The 15,434-nt window shown below is 43.8% G+C and overlaps 1 protein-coding gene and 1 long non-coding RNA gene across 3 annotated transcripts in view; both read left to right on the top strand.

Annotated features, from left to right (window-relative positions):
- The window catches only part of LOC126524642 (monocarboxylate transporter 14-like), a 344,518-nt gene that overhangs the window by 242,594 nt on the left and 86,490 nt on the right, over positions 1–15,434 (top strand). The gene's annotated exons all lie outside the window — the stretch shown is intronic.
- LOC140216453 (uncharacterized) lies at positions 9,480–13,284 on the top strand. Its single transcript, XR_011893129.1, has 2 exons — positions 9,480–9,764; positions 10,578–13,284. It is a non-coding gene; the product is annotated as an uncharacterized lncRNA (long non-coding RNA).

The raw sequence follows: 15,434 nt of genomic DNA, 5'->3' as shown, positions 1-15,434 counted from the left end.
CAAGTTTGTGTCGGCGCTCACGTCCTCGCTCGCGTCCTCGCTCACGTACATCACTTGCCACCGCGGTCCGCCTCGGTTTGCAATATATACAGCGCCGGTTTTTCCCACTTTTCGGTGCCGACCATTCATGCAAGACACCAGCAGCAAACACCTGAAAATTGGGTGAAACAAGCAGAGAGGCTCACTTTGACATGCGTATGACAACCTTCAAAAATACGGGCATTGACGCGACTGTTTCTTTCGCCTGAGCTGAATGATGTAGGTGAATGTAACTCAAAATTTGATCGGAAGCACATCACTGTCTGCGATCCATGCACAGGAATAGGCGTGCTTCTGAAGCTATGATTTTGAGTTTCATTAGGAAAAGTTACTGTCTTCTGAACAAAGCGTTCGATTGTTTCAATATTACTTCCTTTTGAGAGGAACTTATAAAAATTGCAGTACGTGATATATTTACATGGCTTGACCAAGTAATGTACTACCACTCCAGCAAGTGGGTTAGTAAATACGGCAAACAAGCATGTGTTTTGATTCCTACAAGTAACATTTATGTTGATAAAAAATTTTTCTGGGCGTGCTCAAATAAGGATAGCCGCAGAAGCGTTGCGAATATATATTTACTCCTATGACTTAGTCAGTACCATAGAGAAAATGCAAAGTTTATTTATGACATGCGTTCCTTTATTTCAGCACGAAAATATTGTGACTGAGACAAGTACCAAAAACGAGTCTATTTGTGGTTGTAGAACTTTCCGACTTTGAAAGTGCATGATAAAATAAAATACTATTCTACACCTTTATAACGTTGTGTATAAAACGTAGAGAGCATTTAAATGAAATGAAATTCCTTCAATTTATTGCACAAGTTGGATACAAGTACAATGAAAGTTGGATTTTGCACTTGATGCTGTAAATGAGACTTATCTTGGACTAATTTAAAGTGTGCAGGACAATAGTTTTCAGTCAATACATTTTTCTTGCGTACAATACTAATCTAGAAACGCGTTCCAATGTACACTGTCGTCCTTTATTAAAGGGAACACGAGAACGCGTGGCCTTCGCTCTGCAGCGGCTGCCCACAGCGCCATCAACCGACAGCTAAAGAAAGCACGTTTGCTTTTGGCGTCACCTATTGGCAAACAAAATAACGAGTCATGTCCGATGGGCAAGCGCTGCTAGATTGTACTCCCTCTCCGCTCGCGTAACGGGCGACGCCTGCAACACGTCTGCTGCCAACAAATCGAGCGTGGCGCGCGAGCACGGTCGAAACGTAGAAGCTGTGTCTCTCGGCTTACGCCAGTTGCGCTTCGCCTAAACTAGAGCTATATAGGTGAGCGCTATACACTCACGGGAAGGTTTGGTGGTGGTTTGCTATTTCGAAAGTGTATCACTGAACGCCGCGGAACTTTTCCTTCGAGGCATAATCCCACTTACCCGGGAAGTACTGGTCTGTCGGCAGAGAAAGTTCTGTGTCGTTTAGTATATTTGCGCTTGATGCTGTAACGCCGTGCACAATCAAAGCACCCTGACCGTGATGACAGAGAAGGAGATGTTGCTACGTACGAAACTTGAAGCAAAAAAAGTTCCAAATGTTCGTAAATATTTTAATCAAGGTTGTATCTGTAATGTAAAATACGCGAGCACAAAATGCAAGAATGCATATCAATACATTTATTGACATAAAAATATACATAAATTCTTTTTGTGTTGAACATAAAAAAAAAGCTGAAATATGTTGTGTCGACGCACTTCTCAGTACCTCGTGGCGTCCCCATTAGCTGCGACGACAGCTGCCATTCTTGAGGGTAGCGAGTTATACAAGGCCGCCGTTAGTGATCTGTTGCTTCTCAGCCGCTACCACTCCTCCTTTATGGCGCCCCGAAGGTCGTCGGCCGACAGTCCGTGAAGAGATCGAGCCGCCAGCGAAGTTTTCAAAAGACCCCACAGGTTCTCAATAATATTAAGGTCTGGAGACTGTGGCGGCCACCTTAGATAGTTGGTTCCGCGATCCTCGAAAAAGCTTGACACTCTTCGGGATGTGTGGACGGGCGAGTTGTCTTGCTGGAAGATGTAATCACCTTCCGGGAAGGGCCCACTGAACAAGCAGGGCACCATCACGTCGTCCACGATTGAGCAGTAGGTGGCAGACGTGAATCTGTACTCTACGCGGACTAGTGGACGAAGCCCTTCTTTGGTCGCGAGGCCCCACACGTATACTGTTGAACGCCAACTTGCAGCCACTCGCTGGAGGTACTGTGGTCTGTAACAGCAGAAAATTATCATTAGATCATGCATTGACACCAAACCAACAGTAACTCAACTTATCTCGAATACCCTTCCTTTACGGCAAACATGCGTTATTGCGCTGTGCTAGATAGCGCGCGCATTTATCGCCGGCTGTTCATGTCTACGTTTCGTGCTGTTTTAGGTTTTTATTCACTTTACTATTTCTTTCAAGTTATTTTGCTATTTTCTATTCTCTCATATCAAAACAGCAATTGGGCTGGTGGTGTGCCTCTGTTTGTGGCATTCAATTGCCAGCCTACTACCCCCTCTTCCGTGTATATACTTTGATTATGTGCTAAAGTATCTTTAAATGCGAACTACTACTGATGAGGGTAATAATATCAGTAATATTAGAGAACGCAACTACACTTTAACGCTGGTGAACGTAATCTAACACCGTGCCTTGAATATCAGGTTCTCTGCCGGCTACGCGATTTATGAGACTACAATATCATACAATGCATAAAAAAGGGTAACCATCCGGTACAGCTTTTCCAGCATTTCTTTGAGTGATATAATTACCTTTAAGCATAAAACGCCACCTACGTGCTGTTTTCCGGGCGCCGCGCTCTTTGGCTCTGGTCCCACCGGGTCGTGAATGAACTCTCGTCGGTGAATACAACACTTTCCCAGTCGGAGGTAGTCCAATCTGCGTGGTCCTTCGCAAACTGCAGGCGTTTGGCTTTGTTGGTGTCTCGAAGCAGCGGTTTCCTGTAAGCAACACTCCTTTTGAGACCAGCTTCTGCGAGGCGGCGCTTCACAGTCGTCTCGCACACCTTAATGCCAAGTTCCTTCAGTACTTCAGGGACTGTTGTCTGCGGCCTGAGTGCTACTGCAGCCGCAATCGCACGGTCTTCGTCTTCAGTTGTTGCACGAGGTCTGCGCCTGTGCGGAGCGTCCTTCACACGGCGTTCCTTCTTGAAGGCCTGAACGATCATGTTTACTGTTTTAGTGGCCTCCTTGTAGTTGATGCAATACAACGCTGGCTGTAGCCAGCAATGCTAAGCTCAATAATTATTTCGCGTTTCTCGAGTGCAACACGAGCCATTTTGATGGCGTTCTGCCTCGTGGCCCAGAAAAAAGGAATTAAACTACACACGTCCATAGCACTTCTTATCAAGCCAGTACACAAGGCGTTCAGCATTCTACTTTCCCCTCTCGTAGTATTTTCGAGCCCATATGTTACACGTATGAACTAGCGCATTATCACTACTGTCTTTACCCCGGTATTCTTAAATGATCCTAGACTCGAACTTGGTCCACCGGCCGAACTGATCATAACGCTGCCACTCGGCTGAAAACCATGCTGTGGGTTTGAAAGACTGCTGCCAATTATCACACATGCACAGTGACCATTTAGCCGAGAGGAATCGCTACTGTCACCTTTTTGAAGTCCACGCAGGTCGTCGCGCGGACGGACACGCTTGAATTCGGAGGTTAGTGTCATGCAAGATCGGTTTCAATTTTATCTTCGAGCGAGTCTAAACTGGCATTTCTGCGTTCATTCGCGAAGCAGGGACAATACAGCTGAAGCCAAGCATGTTTCCATGAATATTAACACCTTTATTCGCTGGAGAACTATAATGCTGCATATTGTGTTCTTGGAAATGTATTCAGTGGTGGCTTAAGCAAATGTGAGTTCCATGACGAAGCCATGGAGCTCGCATGATAGAGAGTTATAAATAAAAAACAACGAAACCGTCCCTTGAGTGCATCGCTCTCACCTATATAGTTCTAGCTTAGGCGAAGCGCAAGAGGCGTAAGCGGAGAGACAGCTTCTGCGTTTCGATTGTGCTCGCGCACCACGATCGATTTGTGAGCAGCAGACGGCGCGTGGCAGGCATCGCCCGATGCGCGAGCGGAGAGCATAATCTAGCAGCGCTTGTCCACCGGCCATGACTCGTTATTTTGTTTGCCAACAGATGACGCCGAAAGCGGACGTGTTTTCTTTAGCTGTCGGTTGATGACACTGTGGGCAGCTGGCGCATAAAGCCCCTTGATAATTTGAAAGTAGCGGCACTCTCCTCCTCGCGGCGCTTTCCTCCTCGATTCTCCTCGCCCGCCTGCTGCGCACGGCCCGCTTTTTCTCGTGAGCTCCCGCGGACGGACCGCAGCATTCTATAGAGGCGTGTTATATTGGGCCAATTGATCGCCCCAGTGGTGTTGAACATTTTGAGGAATGCTGATAACTGCATCGATAATGCTTAAGGCAACATTTATGAGGAGGTTCGTTTTTTCTTAAAGCCGTATGAGCGGGACATACGGATGTAAAAGGAGCTTTGAGGCGAGTTGTATACTCCAGACAATTTTTCTGCCACATGATGAGATACTTTACTTCGTGCGTCTGACCTAGTATTGCTTGTGGCATATCCCTTTTTGTGGGGCTTATAAGCGAAACCGTTATATCTCTGTTTCAAGGTCGCGTTGTGAGCTACAGAAAATATCACGTGAACCAAGGAATGCCGTAAACAAACGAAAGCATGTGTAGCTGTGTAAGAGATATGATTACTGAATAACAAAGTTAAGTAATGGTTGATTAGCGATTGGATTAAGATGAATTAAGGCGTATTGACGAGGACTAAGGTGTATTAAAGAGAATTAATGGAGATTGAAGTCGATGAAAGTGGATTAGGGTGAATAAAGGTGGATTACCATGCATTAGGGAGAATTATGGTAGATTAAGTTGGAGTAAAGTAAATGAAGAAGGATTATGATGGATTGAGGAGAATTAGGGCGCATTAAGGAGGATTAGAGTGGAATAAGGTCGATGAAGGATGGTAGGGTTGGATGAAGGTTGATTAAGGTGCATTAAGGAGGATTATGGTGGACTAGGGTGGATTAAAGTGAATTAAGGATGATTATATAGGATTAAAGTAGATTAAGGTGGATTAGGGTAGGTTAATGTCGTCGGAGGTGGATTAGGGTGGATTAAGAATAATTAAGGTACATTAAGGAGGATTACAGTGGAATAAGGTTAATGAAGGATGATGAAGGTGGATTAAGGTACATTAGGGAGGATTAGGGCTGATTAAGATAGACGACTCATTAGTGTGGAATAAGGTTCATTACAGTAGGCGTTACAACCTTAATCCTTCTTAATCCCCATTAGCCCTCCCTAATCCCTGATCATCACCCTAATCCATGTTAATCCTATTTAATACACGCTAATTCACCTCCATCAACCCTAATCCGCCTTATTTTATCCGAATCCATTCTAATCGGTCTTAATTCTCCTTCATCAACCCTAATCGACACTAATCCTTCTTCATACACCTTAACCCTCCCCAATACTTGTTCATGCACCCTAATCAACCTTAATCGGCTTTAATACTCCATCAACACTAATACACCTTAATCCACCCTAATCCAGTTAATACACTATAATCCACCTTAATCCTCCCTAATCCACCTTAATTCGATCACTAATTAATCATTCATTAACTTGACTAATCATTCTCTTATGCAGGGGTGGACATGCTGTGGGTCGCCTCTGGCCTTCCTTGGGTCACGTGATATCTTCTGTTGACAACGCGACCTTGAAACAGATCTAAAGGCTTGCGCCTTAAAATTATAAAGAAACGCAATGTGGACTATCTAGTGCTCATCACCTCGAAACTACGGGTATACATGCCACAAGATTTTTCAGTGCTTGCATTCATTGTATCTAAGTGACGCGCAAACCAACGTGAGCTAGAAATAATAGCTACTCTACCAGCCGCTATTTCAATTTTCAGTAAAAGTGGAAAGGAGAATCTATAATGCTACGTTTCCGACTTAATAACAACAGTTGGAGACGTGCGAGGTGATTGAGCCGCAGAGGAATATTAAGCATACTGAGGACAACCGCATTTTTATTCAACGTACAAATTACCACAACAAAAACGCTGGTGAGAAGGCGGGAAGAAGGTAAAAAAAATGCAGCATTACAGGATGGTTTGCTACGAGCAATATGAAAGACGCTTCTCCTCGCAAACAACGCTTTTTTTGTTTGAAGAAAGTGTTTTCGGCCAATTTTATGCAGCCACTGCTCCCTGCGCAAGCCGTCACGCTTTCCTTGTGGTATCATAAAAACTGCATAACCATCTTCAGGCTTTTTGCTGCAGTTATATGCGAAACAGCACAGCATAGCGCTAGCACAAAGAGCAGGAAACACAGCGTACAACATTCGTTACGCCGAGCTAAAGCGCCGAGCCAGCCGAGCTGAGGAGAAAAATGGCGCGGACGAAGAAGAAAAACAAGCAAAATGCAGGATCCGCGCGTTACCAAGGGCAACGGCAGGGAGTCCAATCGTCGCGCAGAAAAACGGGGGCAAAACTGGTTGGCTCGGGGGGGGGGGGGACGCGCAAGAAGGGGTGAGGAGGAGGCGAGGAGGTCGCGCGGTGGCGGCAGAGTTCAAAGAGTGCCGCTACTTTCAAATTATCAAGGGACTTTACCGCCACTGAGCGCAGGCCACCCGCTCGCGTGTTCCCTTTCATAAAGGACGACAGTGTACATTCAGCTTCTATTCAGCACTGCTCAAGTTAGACTGAGAAATGAGACTGAGAAATAAAAAGACAAACTAAGACTTCGCAGTTATGGCGGGAGAAATAAAGCAAGCACACATCCCATATTAGGTGAACATATTTCCTTGTTCATCTCCTGCCTTCTGTTGCCCGTTTTTTTTCAGAAACATGTCGCATCATATGTTTTTGGAGTGCTAGATTAATACGAGTGGTTCGCACACAAGGAAAAAAATCGATAAGTCCCTAGCTTGTCTGGAAATTCATGATCAGGGAACTTTTCTTAACTATTTAGTAAAATGTTTGCACTTCACTTTTCATTCTTCCCTTATACATAGCTCAACGCTCCTACCTCAGTGCACGCCCCCTTAAATTTTGTTCCGTCAGCATCTTTCGTTAGATTCGACTGTCTTTATGCCAACTCCTCTCTTTGAGGCCAAGTTCTTCATATGAGTTGCCGAATACTTGCCTCTTTTTGCGCTTGCCTGATGGAACACCTACCCAGTAGTGTATACCCATTCTGAGAAACTGCCCAAGAAGGTTCACACACCCAGTGGCCAAGTTAGTCTAGTAGGACACAGGCTCAGCGACGAAACGTTTACTGCGATTGCCATTTCCAGGATACTTCATGCTTTTTCTGGTGTCTGTCTGTCTGTCTGTCTGTCTAACCATCTACCCTCCAACTACGGTCACTGGGTAATTCATGGTCTTAATGAGTACAGCACAGGGCTGTCATGCTGAGGAAACTGCTTTGGAATGCGCCTCTTTGACAATAACTATGGTTACTGAGTAGGTGCCGCTTAGTATGTACATCTCTCGAAGTCCAAAGATGATTAAAAGTTTCTACACCCCAGCGTGGAGTCGAAGATGCTCCACATGTGCTTTTGTATGCTGTTTTTGAGCACGTAAAAAGCAAATTATAGATATGTATATATACATATTGCTGTTTATGGGCTGAAAAACCGCGTACAAGAGTACACACACACACACACACACACACATATATATATATATATATTCACACATTTCATCTCACTATATCAAGACATACCGGCCACGCATTGACTTCGTGGCGACGCCCCTAGAACCGTACAAAAATTACTATTGATTAACCATTGATATATTGTTGGGGAATTGTTGAAACAACAGACTTCAACAAATTTCCAAAAGCAATTGAGATCGCTCAACAGTTGCACAACAATATTACCGTTGAGAGTTCTCAATAAACAATATATTGGGTAATTTGTGTTGATTTTTGTAGTTGTTTTTGTTCTGCAGCAGTTGAGTCCAGTATACGATAAATAGGACTCGCATATGAAGACATTCCAAAAGTTTAATGCAAAGCGTTCCAACCTCATTCCTGTCACTTTGCGGAAGGTAGGTTGTTCTTTCGCCACGTTTTCATAAAAAGAAAATAATGTGTGACCGATGGGGTGGCATTGAACGTCGGCCGACGAGCCCGGTTCTCTAACCATTAGGCCACGAACGCGCGCATGCTCCTCTCGTTCGAAAGCCACTAAGTTCTGAAATGCTTGGCGCGTGCGCAGCGTGCCACTTCCTCGTGCTGTCGCTACAGCTGGCGCTTTCAACCGCCTATCTCCGGGACCGCCCCACTTTCGTAGCCGTTTTCGCTCTGTAAAAACTGCATCGTTAGACTAACTTCATGACCACCCAAGTTCATAACGATTTATTTCTTCGCTGGTGTACAAATGCCATCGTCGTTTTAACATACACTAGATGACATAGCAATTGGTACGATCCAAAATGAGCACGTTTCGGGGAGCAGAAGAATGCAAAGTTCACTCGCAAACACGGTGACTACGCGCGTGTGGAGTTGCCCAAAAGTAGACCTGGCGGCAGTGCGGCCGGCGATAAGACAGGCGGCAACACGCGACGAGCACCTTCGAGCATCCGACGCGCTGTGGGAACCGTAGGATGCAAGCGGCGCACACGCTACAAACATACACGTGAGAGATTTTCGAATTTCCTGCGACGCGCCCTCTGTCCGGAAAGTAAATATAGCTTTTTTTATCCAACGGCCGTGGTACTAGATCAAACAACGAACACGCTTTGAGATCGCAGCGCGCAGCCGCTATCACCATTGACTTCAAAGAGCTTTTGATTCAGAAACAGCCGCAGCAGTATCGCAGATAGCTGCTGTATCTGCGGCTGCTCCCGACTGTCGCCTTGCAATAAGCATGCTTTTTATTTGAGCCTCGTCGAACTGTCGTCCTCTCGTTCCCCAAGCCTACAGGACTGGTCCCGTATGTTCAGTTAAATAGAAGAGCGCCAAAGGGAAAGGGTAACAGGTGACGGACTCTTATCATACCTTACTTGTCACCTCGTCATCTGCAGAGGTGCTATAAATTATTCTAGTAGCGTTACTTTTGTAAAAATAGGAAAATTAGTAGTAATTTTTATTTGCAGGTGGCGCTACGAACGTCAAGGTAGCGTTAGGATGTGTGCGTGTGTGTGTCTGTGCGCACGCGGTTGCAACCGTTGTAGCTTCGTTTTGAGCTCACTTTTGCAACAGTACACATCGTTACCGCTAGTTTCGTAGTCGCATATTTTGGTCGTAGTATTTGTTGTTTACGCTAGAAATTAAGTTGTTCTTAAAACTTTATGAAGGTTAGTGGATGAAAAATTATTATAATTAATCAGTGGTTTTGACGTGCGGTTATTTTGTGTTTGAAAGGTTTTTATAACTCCATACGATAGTGAAGCTCTGAACGGCTTTCGGAATCAGTTCGTTGGTTGCCGTTGTGTGGCGGATCACGCCTCGTGCTTTTGGATGAAAGTATTTTTTTTTCTTTTCGGACATCATCACGCATATTTAGTGAAAAGTCGTTGGCTGACCCAGCTACTAGTCTTCGACTGATGTGAGAGCCTGGCTGTTTTGATGAGCTGCGCGGCAGAGGTCATGATGCCTGTTGGAGAGAAGGCACCCCGAAAGAGTCACAGCCGAACTTCTGCAGGTAGGTAAGTAACCTCGTTTTCTTGGGCACGTAGCCTTTTTTCTATTTTGACATTCACAGACGTGAGATGTTAAGCACACCGTTCACTTTCTTCAAGCAAACCGTATAGCCCGGGGCGAAAGCGCGCGATACCAACACTCGCTGCCGCCGTCACTTCGTTTGAAACAATAGTAGGCGAAGAGGCAGCGGTGCCCCACATGCGTAAAATTCCATTGCGTCATTTGTTCCTGTCTAATGACCTTTCCTTAATTTGTATGAGAGAACACAATTGGAACATAAGGATCAGCTTCTCTGAGCAGTGATTGTTTTGTACAGTGGCCACGCCATCTTTCATAGGGGCTCACGTGGGCCGTCTGAGCGCTTGTTATCGCGTTCCGATACGTGAGAGCGTGGGATCGCGTGGGATGATCGGAGACACGCCGGAGCGGCTAGCTTCAAAGAAGCGGTGCATCTTCTCACTCGTACAGGGACGCTCACGCTCGCATCGCTCTCGGCGTATCTTTATGTCATTCCTGCTGCTGGACTTCTACCCAAAGATTCTATATCTGCTTGGTATCGGCTATGCATTGTCGCGTGGTTTTTGGTTCTGAGAGAGCCGGCAGTATTTCTCCCCACTGTGAAACATCGCTGTGCGTGTTTTAGCTAACATTTACCGTAGCAACCCATTTCTTCCTTTTCTAGACAGCACTATTAAAGAGTCGCAAATTTTTACTTGCCAGTGTAGTGTGTACTTCTATTTTGTGCGTAGTTATGTGCAGTGTGTGGCAGATTCTGAATCCGCGCAATCTCATTTTCTGTCCGCATTCCCTTCTCGCAGGTTACGCATGCAGCAAATGCCCAGATGCTCAAGTGTTCTACGTCAAGAGCAGCTTGGCGTCATGCAAGAAACCCGTTGATATGTGGCTGATTCACTAGCAAGCTCTGTTGCCACTCTCCATGAAGTGCGATTTTTAACTATTTTTTGTGCTGCTGTGTAGTGTACTAGCTGCCGCATGGACGCTGTGAAGGCTTACTTTCGATTTGCTCTGGCTTTCAGTAGTTAAGGATGAGCTACCTTTTGAGGGGAGGGATTTCCTTTTGATTGCGAGAATGTTTACCACCCTAACCAAGTGATACGTGCGTACTGGAAACAGCAGCGCGAATACAGGTGGACGACGGACGACGAAATAGGTAGGAGCACACACGAGCGCAAGTTTATTTTTGAAGACAGAGGTATTAAAGACGCTGGTCAACTTGACAAAGGTAAAGAGCCGTGCATGCGTGGCAGAAACAGTCACGAGCGACAAGAAAAGAAATATGAAAAAGCCATGTCATGTAGAATAAACGTGCGTGAAAAACGGGAACTATCGGACAAATCTTTCGAAAAAGCGAAATATTTGTCCAATGAGTGATACTACCCAACGAAAAATACTCTTGAGAACTGCAAGTCTTTCCCACTAAGGGCAACAGATAACTTGGTTATGCATTTGTTTCGTTTGTGATCACTAAATATTGCTTCTGGAACTCCTCTGGTGTTGAGGTGTAGAGCAGAAAGAACGGTTCTTTCATCACAAAGACCAGAACGCAAGAGGACTTATGGAAGAACTAGTTATTGATCACGAAGAAAAATTCATAAGCAAGATTTCTGTGACCCTTAGTGGGAAAGAGTTGCTGCAGTATTTCTTGTTAACATCACTTACAGGACAAACCTTTCAGTTTTCATGTGTTTTTTTGTTTTTGACGCACATGTTTGTCTACAGGACATGTCTTTCGGTCTTTTTTTGTTGTGGCGGGTTGTTTCTGCTGCACATCCATGGCTTTTTCTTCGTGAAGTTGGCCAATGTGTTTAAAATCTTTGTCTTCACGAATAAACTTCTAGTTGAGACAGGGTTCATGTGTGTTCCTACCTTAATTCATCCTTCTCGTCTCTGTTTGGGTGGTAGTCAAATATAGATGTACACCGAATTGGCGAAGTCTCCATAGAATTGATACATGAAATATTGGCGCTGTTTATTTCAGGACGAACACTATAGGGTCTTATCTTCTCTGTTTTTAACTGATGTACATTTTTCTAGTTCAACTTCAAGGAGTCCCCCGAGGAAGCCAATAAGAGTGATGCTAACTTCATTTGTGTAAGATTTATGAATTTCATCCATTCAAGGCATGACATGTCACATGCCTTTAGGTATGCAAGTATTCGTACTTTTTAAACATACTAAGCTCTAGTTTTCGTTTCTCATGACGCTGCTTTGTACTGTGCTGCGTTCTCTAGGCGCAGGAACCTTCTTTTATGCCGTCAGTGCATGTGTTCTTTCTGTATATATTGGAGAAAAAATTGTCTTGAGCTTAAATATGCATGTATATCACTTGTAATTTTTTTTCAACACGGGTGCTGTATCTCCCTTCGTCTTTGTTACTACTTTGTCCCAATTTTTATGCAATTTTTATGTATTTTATGCAATAAAATTCTGGTAGCATTTTAATAACATTTTACCTGCGCAATTGAGGTCATTGGTTTTTCGCGTACGCATTTATTTGCGTTTTTCACTGTCTCACCAATCTGGCTGTGCAGTCATTGAAACCTTTTCCCATCCTTTATGACTATTTCTGGGGTACTTGATACTGAAAGTGCAGGTGACCATCTATTTGGCTCTTTGGAATTGTGTTAGCTGTGTGTTACTACCAATTTTCTGTGCTAAATAATTATTTTTCTCTTATCGTTCAAGGTTTTAGCCTTGCCTTATCTCTTTATTGACTGAGGTACAACTTAGTTGCTGGTATAGTGAAAAAGGCCCCAAAAAGTGCTCTAATTAGCTTTGTGGAAGTCCAGAAAAATTAACTGAAAATCAGCTCACTAAATTGAGGAAATACCACCAACAAACTCTTCTGTACCTCAATTTAACATATACAAATGGTGTACTGTTCTTGCAAACCTGGCTCGTCAGAAACATGCTTCTGGTGTTCACCATGCCCGACAACTTTCTAAATGATGTCTCATCAATTAATAGCTAAGTTGAGTGCAGTTATTTGATAAAATAATTGGGCAACCTGAAAATATATACATCTCGAAGACAAAAAGCTCAGACAAGTCTGGTACTTCATTAAATTTTAGTCGCGGTGAAAGACGTGCGCTTGTATATATTTACGTGAAGTCATTTATTTCAAGCCTGTTATTTTGCCTTCTCACAGTCAGCCGTAACTGTTCCCGTGATGGGTTAGTGTGCGAAACATTTATTGTAACGTATTCAGATGTGTGTATTCACACGCAAGCAGCTTCAAGTGTTCATGTGTTCAAAGTTGGTCGTTGAAAAGGTGTGCTTTTGAGTCGCTTTGCCTTCTAGTCATAAACTTAAGTCGCAAGTAAAGACCACAATGATCGTTTTGATTGAATTCATATGTATAGGTTTTTTTTCAGATGTATTTACGCTGTTAATAGTGCTGTAGGTACTAGCCTATGTCTCCAGGTTCGATGTAGTGGTGCCTTATGTACTGTAACGTTTCATGGGCACGCATCTTTAGTGTAAATAAAGGTACTTCAAATTGAACAGTCTCTCCTTTGCTTTTGTTTGTGTTTGTGAAAGTTATGAGCAGGCACCGGGGCATGCAATTGTGAATAGCAAAGCAATTTTAATATATGAATAAAATCCACTAGCCCAACGAAATGTCAATCATATTTCAATGGCGACTTCTGAAACCTCAATGGCATCTCAACTGGGCCAGAAAGTACTTTTCAGTGCTGTGACAACAATAACTCAACAACAGGTCAACAGAACTACCACAACGTCAGTTCAATGAAGCATCAATGGTAACCCAACAACCATTCAACAAAATGAACACAACGAGCCGTCTAAGCGCAATGGAATTACTATGGTAACTTAACAATTATTCAACATTTTGACACCCAGTGGTGTTTCAATTAAATTTTAGTGGCCAATATTCAAGACCACTCAACAGTCAGCCCAACAATTCTCCAACAAAATTTCCACAATTCCTCAATGAAGAACTCAACATTGACCAATGATAATCCAATACCTTCTCAATAATTTTTCTTGTACCGGGATATCGCAGGATTTAGCTCGGTTAGGACGTAATCGCACATTGGGAAAACTTCAGAATGTCTTAAGAATGGGTAGGCGTCGCGCTTGTTTTTACTCAACTTCTTTCGAGGATCCCGTGTAGGCTTCCTTTGTAGCGATTGCTACGATTGGATGGATGTCTCATTTTAGCTTGTTTAATAGTTTTTACTTTGTTTTATGAAATATGCGGAGAAGAAAGGAGACGGTAATATGCGGCTCGTTTGGATGTTACCGAATTGTACTAAAAATAAGCCGCCACATTTTGTTGCATGTTCTGGAGGGAAGAGGCTAAAGCAACGATTATATACTACTTTTTAGGGAGATTCACCTAGAAAATGCCATTTACAGTGAATGGGAAGGGATGATGAGCGAGGAGAAAGCTTATATTTCGAAAGGACTAAGGGTTTTCTTTCTCCCCGCTGCTTATGATGTGCAGGGCAAAGATGGAAAGGGCACTAAAAGAAATTATTATCGAGTTTATTCTTCCATACAAACATGCGTGCGCGATAGTAGAGCAGCAGCTGCCAGGCTTCTTCTATTCGGACAACATTGTGTTGCTTGCTATTGGGGCAAGCGATACGCAACACCTGGCTGGTATTTGTGGACAAGGCGGTAATCTAGGGTCGAAATTTCGCGTTAGAAATTCAGATCCTATGTTAATCAATAAAACAGTTAACAGACACTGTCAGTTCAAGGTCAGGAAATAGCTCGGGTAAAAAATGAAAATACCTGACCTATGAATTAACGTATACAACTGATTTCTGCACAGAAGAAAATATATCATAGCAATGGCGATGCCAAACGCGGCCATAATGAAACACAGAGTGCTTTCGCGGTACAATAGGTACGAAGGGCTCAAGGCTGCGTGGAAAGGTGTAACAACTCCGTGATCAACCTAAATTTCGGAATGCGGTTGTTTGCTCGAAGTCAGGGGTACAATCAGGACCCGATAGCAACGAAAGGTCAGTGGGACGCCTCGCTTTTGGCGCCCAGGGGAAGATTACGAATGAATCTGTACATGGTGAAATGCAGTGGGCAAGTTTTGAACTGAGGGAAGACAAGAGTCAAATTGATCTGGAAGAACGACATAGTTATATGATAGAAGGTTAATTGGTTGCGAGAGTGCTCAAGTACATGTACAGAAGAAAGAGTGACTAACACTGCAGGAATTGAACTAGGACGCTTACCAGCCAGCATGCGACCGGTACAGAAAGCAATATAGCAACAAAGAATGTGCAACCTAAAGTGAGAGGCGGACTCACTTTGCTGGTGGCTATAGCGTAAAGGAAACCGGTTCTGAGTAACTACTTAACCGGTAAAAACGAAATCAGGAAAGAAACAATAGATGATAACTCAAAGAGAAGCTCTGTACTTTTCGAAGCTAGATTAGTATGCCTCAGAACGAGTAGCTATAAAGCGAGGTACATAGAGGAAGACATAGCGTGCGCTTGCTGCGGTAAAGCTACACTGTACAAAAGTTGTGCGGGTCCTAGGGCAAAATTTGTTGGCCGAACGCTTTTACGTAAATAAAGAACGGTGAATTACGTCTAACGGGAGGCCGTAAAATAGAGACCTCATACAATATACGAGTGCCTTCGTATTTGAAAACGGAAAGCTGT

The sequence above is a fragment of the Dermacentor andersoni genome, chromosome 3 (assembly GCF_023375885.2).
Source record: "Dermacentor andersoni chromosome 3, qqDerAnde1_hic_scaffold, whole genome shotgun sequence".
NCBI lineage: Eukaryota > Metazoa > Arthropoda > Arachnida > Ixodida > Ixodidae > Dermacentor > Dermacentor andersoni.
The sequence above is the reverse complement of the archived record's forward strand: the minus strand, read 5'-3'. Positions and strand labels throughout refer to the sequence as shown.